The 7,434-nt window shown below is 44.3% G+C and overlaps 1 non-coding gene across 1 annotated transcript; it reads right to left on the bottom strand.

Annotated features, from left to right (window-relative positions):
- Positions 1-7,087: 7,087 nt before the first annotated feature.
- Positions 7,088-7,161, bottom strand: Trnat-ugu. Its single transcript has one exon. It is a non-coding gene; the product is annotated as a tRNA-Thr (tRNA).
- Positions 7,162-7,434: the final 273 nt, after the last annotated feature.

The following is a 7,434-nucleotide window of genomic DNA, read 5'->3' as shown; positions in this document are numbered from 1 at the left end:
TAACCGAAATTTTTTTGGTGGCGGTGAATCTGTGTGCTTGCATTGAGGTGACTGGCGCTTTGTTTCTGGATTGAAAAATGGCATCCTCGTCTCATCCATTGTCACAACCGACGAAAAGAAAGTCCCATTCATGCTGTCGTTGCGCGTCAACATTGCTTGGCAACATGCCACACGGGCAGCCATGTGGTCGTCCGTTAGCATTCGTTGCACCCACCTGGATGACACTTTGCGCGTGTTCAGGTCGTCATGCAGGATTGTGTGCACAGAACCCACAGAAATGCCAACTCTGGAGGCGATCTGTTCAACAGTCATTCGGCGATCCCCCAAAACAATTCTCTCCACTTTCTCGATAATGTCGTCAGACCGGCTTGTGCGAGCCCGAGGTTGTTTCGGTTTGTTGTCACACGATGTTCTCATTCTCGCCGCTGGCGGAAAAATTCCATCTGCCGTACAGTACTGCCATCTCTGGGACGTATTGACAATGAACGCGGCCTCATTTTAAAACAATGCGCATGTTTCTATCTCTTTCCAGTCCGGAGAAAATAAATCGGAGGCCTTAGAACTCGAATGCACCTCGTACTAACGAGATTTTCATGCAAAACTGATTGTTTAATAATAGATGAGGCACTATAATTTCCGTGTGCTCCAACATCTATGTAGTGTAATGCACTGTATTGTATGTTAACTGGGGGCCTAGAAACGATGGAGACGCTCCGTCCTCGGTGCAGCCGCAGTGGTCCATAACCCCACGACGACTGCCTCCGCCGCCCCACACCGAACCACTCTTTCAGGTTTATTGTGCGGTTCGGTCCCCAGTGGAACCCCCCCCCCCCCCCCCCTGGGAGCGTTTCACACTAGATGAGTGTAACCCCTATGTTTGCATGGTAGAGTAATGGTGGTGTACGCGTACGTGGAGATCTTGTTTGCGCAGCCATCGCCGACATAGTGTAGCTGTGACGGAATAAGGGAAAACAGCCGGCATTCGCCGCGGCAGATAGAAAACCGCCTAGAAACCATCGACAGACTGACCGGCTCACCGGACTTCGACACAAGTCCGCCGGGTGGATTCGTGCTGGGGACCAGGCGCTCCTTTCCCAATCCAGAAAGCCGTGCGGTAGATCGCACGGCTAACCGGGCGGGCTAACATCTATGTAAATGAACTTATAATCCGGAGTGCATTAAGCGAGTAAAACAACGGAAAAGTGATTTTCATAGTTGTTATAAAGTATGTCTGTTATAAAAAGAAAAAAAAGGCGCAACGTATTTCACGTGCCCCTCAGCTGATCAGTCACGATTGATGGTCATCTGGCTTGCTCCATTTTCAATCGCAGTAGACACATCGACCAATTCAGGTGGATGTCAGCAATAAACTGTACGCTGTTTCTTATAAGATCCTTGCAATAATCAAGCTTACCAACCACAAGGATATTTCATTCTTCCATGGAAATTTACTAAACCATCCTCAGGGGAGACCCTTCTTCGGTCGCATGAAAATTGTTTATTTTAGTGACTTGAAAAAAAAAACTTAACTCCTCCCGAACAGGCCATGAAGGCCCAACGGTACCGACCAGCCGCCGTGTCATTCTCAGCCCATAGGCGTCACTGGTTGCGGATATGAAGGGGCAGGTGGTCAGCACATAGCTCTCCCGGTCCACCAAGTTACTCCTCAGTTTGCCTCACAAGGGCTGAGAGCACCCTGCTTGGCAACAGGACTCGGTAGACCGGTCACCCATCCAATTGCTAGCCCAGCCCGACAGCGCTTAACTTCGGTGATCTGACGGGAACCGATGTTACCACTGTGGCAAGGCCGTTGACATTTAAGTGTTTTTTGCTCACGTAAAATAAAAATTAGTGCTGAAGCTTGTGATATAGTTTTATTCCTTACACTTCTGTCTTTAAGAAATCAGTTCTGTGTCCGCATTGGTCGCTCTCTGTGGTCGCAGCACTAGGTGGAAGTACCTCTTGCAGCCATAACATTGCTTATGGGAGGGAATTCCCTGAGTCCTCCTTCTGGAACTGTAACAAAATAATTTCGTATAAGTAATTTTCAATATATTTTCTACTAGCATACTTGAGATAACTGATAAATATTAAGTTGTAATAGAATGATGACAAGTAGGAACACATGTATTTCTTCGCCCACAAAATCCAGACACGGGCGTGCACTGAAAGTAGACTTCTGAAAATATCACGAACGTCTACGTACACTCATACAGTATTCAGTTTAGAATCCTGGCTTTAAATTCCGGTCAAAATCTCACGTACCGTTCTCAGCCTATGTTTGCGACAATTTTTAAATATACGACTTCGAGAAAAACGCTTTTCAAGTTTAGGATTAAAACTTTTGTAGTTAAACGAATGTCTAGTCGGCGATCCATGGACCATACAGCAATCCTTCCAGATCCAGATTCTCCATTTTCTTCCCAGAAGTGCAGGTCCTGCGGACATCTTTGGCAGCTTCTGCTCGCTCGATATGCTTTTCGTCCGCATTTGCGTTGAAGCTACAACAGGCTGGTGCGATCTCTAGTTGGAGCACGTTCATAATTTCCATAATGCCTTTTAGGCCGTTGTTGAAATTACAGGCTGCAACGCTCGTCGCGATGTCGACTACTCTTCTTCCCTTCTGTAAATGGTTTACGGACACACTTTTTAACAAATCGCCTTGTAACTCGATCACAGAGTTTCTAGCAAACTTGGGATGAACACTACAATAAATGAAAGATCCCAGAGACAGTTTGGAGTAAATATGCGGGATATCCTACCTAACTCAGGCGCGATGTTTGAAAAATTCTGGTGGCAAGGGGTGTATTTCCGTCAGGATTCTATACAAAATGGACAAAAATGCACAATCTATAAATTAAACAAACATCACTTCCACTACAAAGTTATGACTTTTAAATGGCACATTCATGCGTTTTCATCAGAAATAATAACAATTCTTATCACTATTCCATATCTCAAAACTTCTGAAATACATGGACTTCAAAGGCTGCCAACGTCGCCAGAGTTTCTGCCACAATACACATAACAAGGTATGCCCAGAGCAGGGGTTTTCAAACTCTTACCCCTGAAGCAACGAGATTAGGATCTTGCTACTTTGTTGGAACACCGTGTTTATTTCGAATGTAAAAAAAAAGTTAGAAAATCGGGAAAACCTCTTTTATTCAGTAATTACTTCAATTTTAAATCACCAATAATAACACAGAAATTCTTATAATTTTTTCAAGAAATAATAAACATCGTCAAAATATCGAAAAACGACTAGTTCTTAATATTTTGTCGCGGGGCGCGCACTCACTTGCGGAGTATCCCATTCTTCTTCTTCTTCTTCTTCTTCATCTGGTCTTCTTCTGCACCATCGAAGGACCAGTTGCTTGTGTCGAGAATGATTCACCCTGCGCCATGATACCGACTACGTCATGTTTTGGTATGCAATGGATTTTTATAGATGATGTATATGTCGTCAACTAAGCTGCATTGATCAGAGGGTGTATACAGGGTGGTTCATTGATCGTGACCAGGCGAAATATCTCACGAAATAAGCGTCAAACGAAAAAACTACAAAGAACGAAACTTTTCTAGCTTGAAGGCGGAAGCCAGATGGCGCTATGGTTGGCCCGCTAGATGGCGCTGCCATAGGTCAAACGAATACCAATGCGGTTTTCTTTACTAGGAATCCCCATTTTTTATTACATATTCGTGTAGTATGTAAAGAAATATGAATGTTTTAGTTGGACATTTTTTTCGCTTTGTGATGGATGGCGCTGTAATAGTCACAAACATATGTCTCGCAATTTTAGACGAACCGTTGGTAACAGGTAGATTTTTTAAAATGAAAATACATAACGTAGGTAAGTTTGACCATTTTATTTCGATTGTTCCAGTATGATACATGTACCTTTCTGAACTTATCATTTCTGAGAACGCATGCTGTTACAGCGTGACTACGTGTAAATACCATATTAATGCAATGAATGCTCAAACTGATGTCCGTCAACCTCAATGCATTTGGCAATACGAGTAACGACATTCCTCTCAACAGCGAGTAGTTCGCCTTCCGTAATGTTCGCACATGCATTGACAATGCGCTGACGTATGTTGTCAGGCGTTGTCGGTGGATCACGACAGCAAATATCCTTCTACTTTCCCCACAGAAAGGAATCCGGGGACGTCAGATCCGGTGAACGTGCGGGCCGTGGTATGGCGCTTCGACGACCAATCCAATGACAAATACACCTATCATGAAATATGCTACTGAATACTGCTTCAGCCACATGCGAGCTATGTGCCGGACATCCATCACGTTGGAAGTATACCACCATTCTGTCATGCAGTGAAACATCTTGTAGTAACATTAGTAGAACATTACGCAGGAAATTAGCATACATTGCACCATTTACCTTGCCCTCGATAAAATAGGGGTCAATTATCCTTCCTGCCATAATGCTGCACCATACATTAACCCGCCATGGTCAGTGATGTTCCACTTGTCACGGGCTTCGTGGATTTTCCGTTGACCATTAGTGCATATTATGCCAATATGCCGGGTTACGTTACCGCTGTTGGTGTATGACGCTTCGTCACTAAATAGAAAACGTGCAAAAAATCTATCTTCGTCCCGTAATCTCTCGTGTGCCCAGTGGGAGAACTGTACACGACATTCAAAATCGTCGCCATGCAATTCCTGGTGCATGGAAATATGGTACGGGTGCAATTGATGTTGATGTAGCATTCTCAACACCGACGTTTTTGAGATTCCAGATTGTCGCGCAATTTGTCTGCTACTGATGTGCGGATTAGCTGCAACAGTAGCTAAAACACCTACTTGGGCATCATCATTTGTTGTAGGTCATGGTTGACGTTTCACGTGTGGCTGAATAGTTCCTGTTTCCTTAAATAACGTAACTATGCGGCGAACGGCCCGGACACTTGGATGATATCATCCGGGATACCGAGCAGCATATACATAGCACACGCCATACATCAACACGATATCGACCTTTTCCGCAATTGGTAAACGGTCCATTTTAACACGAGTAATGTATCATGAAGCAAATACCGTCCGCACTGGCGGAATGTTACGTGATACCACGTACTTATACGTTTGTGACTATTACAGCGCCATCTATCACAAAGCGAAAACAGTGGTCCAACTAAAGCATTCATATTTCTTTACGTACTACACGAATATGTCATGAAAAATAGGGGGGTTTCCTATTTAAAAAAGCGCAGTTGATATCCGTTTGACCTATGGCAGCGCCATCTAGGGAGCCAACCCTAGCGCCATCTGGTTTCCTCCTTGAAGCTAGGCGAGTTTCGTTCTTTGTAGTTTTTTCGTTTGATGCTTATTTCGACATTTGACCCTGTCACTATCAATGGACCACCATGTATACGTATGAAACATGATTCAGTTTAACAATGACTGATGACGCTCTCTTTGGTGATGAGGTGATTTAGAGATTCTGATGCTGCTGGGGTAATCTAGACATTGCAGTGAAAATACTGGTAGCAGTAACATTATTGTGAGAGATATGAACAAAATATAACACAGGTTGCGACAATGCAAATATTCTTATTCAACTGCCATAAATTGGGTGCTCTACGTCAAAGAAGTCAATTCGTTCTTTCTTTATCTTCACACATGCACAGAATTTAACAAATAAAGCTTTCTTCTATGCACAGATTTCGGCATACTTTTCCTTCAAACTGATGGGCGTTTCTTTAGCTTCTTATTTTGACATTATATTGACGCAGTGTTTTGAATCGTCTGCATGTTCACTATTCATTTGGAGATAGTTCACAGTGTCTTTATACACAGTTTGAATAGAAGGCACAGCCATCTGTTTAGTCTTCCCAATACAAGGGATAATACCATCCATAGGTAATGGAATGTTGCAGATAAATGGAGTGCCTCGCCCTTGTACAGTGACGCTGATAGACAATACTCGGAGGTCACCTCTTGATTGATGTAGGGTTCTGCATAACGTGGTTCGTCCCATTTCATCTCTGTAAACCGAATTTTATCACTTCTCGGTGCATATTAAATCTCTAGCACAACACACCAGTCACTGTCAACTGAAGCTTCTATACCAATATTTAGGCGCTCTAAACCTCTAGCTGTTAAACTGTAAGTTGTAGCAGTAGAGCACTGGGAGCAATCGGTACCTTCTCAAGCACTATATCAACCCTCTGTTCTAGCATTGACACAAATGTTCTCGGACAGTGTGCGCACGGCGACCAATACTGACCCGCATAGTGTGTTGTAGGACCCCCAACACAAGTCGGGGACTGTCTGGGTATCCTCAACATACAAATCGATGAACAGAATGGATAATAGCAGCCCGTTGTCCTGCTCCAACACGCTGATGAGATGCTGCTGCTGCTGCTCCTGACAGGTCAGGGGTCGCTACAGGTGCTGACGAGCCGACGACGACTGCTACAGGCCTGAACACAGTGTAGGTCAACTCAGCTGTTGAACAAAGAAAGAAAAGAACCATTATGTGCTTTAATAATATTATAATAATAAAACAATAAAAATAATAGCGACTATAAAGAATCAGAAGAAATAGCAGACATAAAGAAAGACATGTAATGAGTACTTATTCTTCCGCTACTTCCTATTTTGCTAGGAGGTAATAGACGATCTCGACAGCTGCTGCTGTTGCTACTGTTGACGCATAATTGTCCTTCCACTGACGCAGGTCAGTGAGCTGCCGCGCTTGCCTGATAATCCCGACGCCATAATCACGTGACCGGATGCAACGTTGCTAGTGGTTCCCACCAATTTTCCCCCCATGATGTTCACAATTACGAGCACCTTCTGGTGACGGAACTGTGAACTATGCCAGTCGATCAGGGGTTGTGGAAGCCAATATTTTCGTCGGTGGTAGAGGCAGGCTGACTAGTTATTTCAAAGACAGAGGTCGGCAGTTCGAACGACAGCAATTGTCTGTGTGAGTTACGAAATGTATCTTCACCCCAACCCACTGTATCGTAATTATTTGGCGATAAGTATTCTACAATGAAATGACCACCCTTCGCTGCTTACAGGCGTTCACATACGTCAACGTGGACAGATGAAAATGTGTGCCCCGACCGGGACTCGAACCCGGGATCTCCTGCTTACATGGCAGACGCTCTATCCATCTGAGCCACCGAGGACACAGAGGTTAGCGCGACTGCAGGGATTTATCTCTGGCACGCCTCCCGTGAAATCCATATTCTCAACGTATTGTCCCGCACTACATTCGTAGTGCCCCCGCCCATTATACTCATTACTCGCAGCGCGTTGCCGATTCCCGTAAGAGTTCAGGCACTGTTTGTGAATTCGCACAGAAGAAGAAGATGGTCAAGTGGCCGGTGAGCCTTAACTATACACTTATTAAGATGGTATCAGTTCTTTCGGACATATCCGAAAGAACAGATACTATCTTA

The sequence above is a fragment of the Schistocerca piceifrons genome, chromosome 1 (assembly GCF_021461385.2).
Source record: "Schistocerca piceifrons isolate TAMUIC-IGC-003096 chromosome 1, iqSchPice1.1, whole genome shotgun sequence".
Taxonomy (NCBI): Eukaryota; Metazoa; Arthropoda; class Insecta; order Orthoptera; family Acrididae; genus Schistocerca; species Schistocerca piceifrons.
This window is presented reverse-complemented; position numbering and strand designations above follow the sequence as displayed.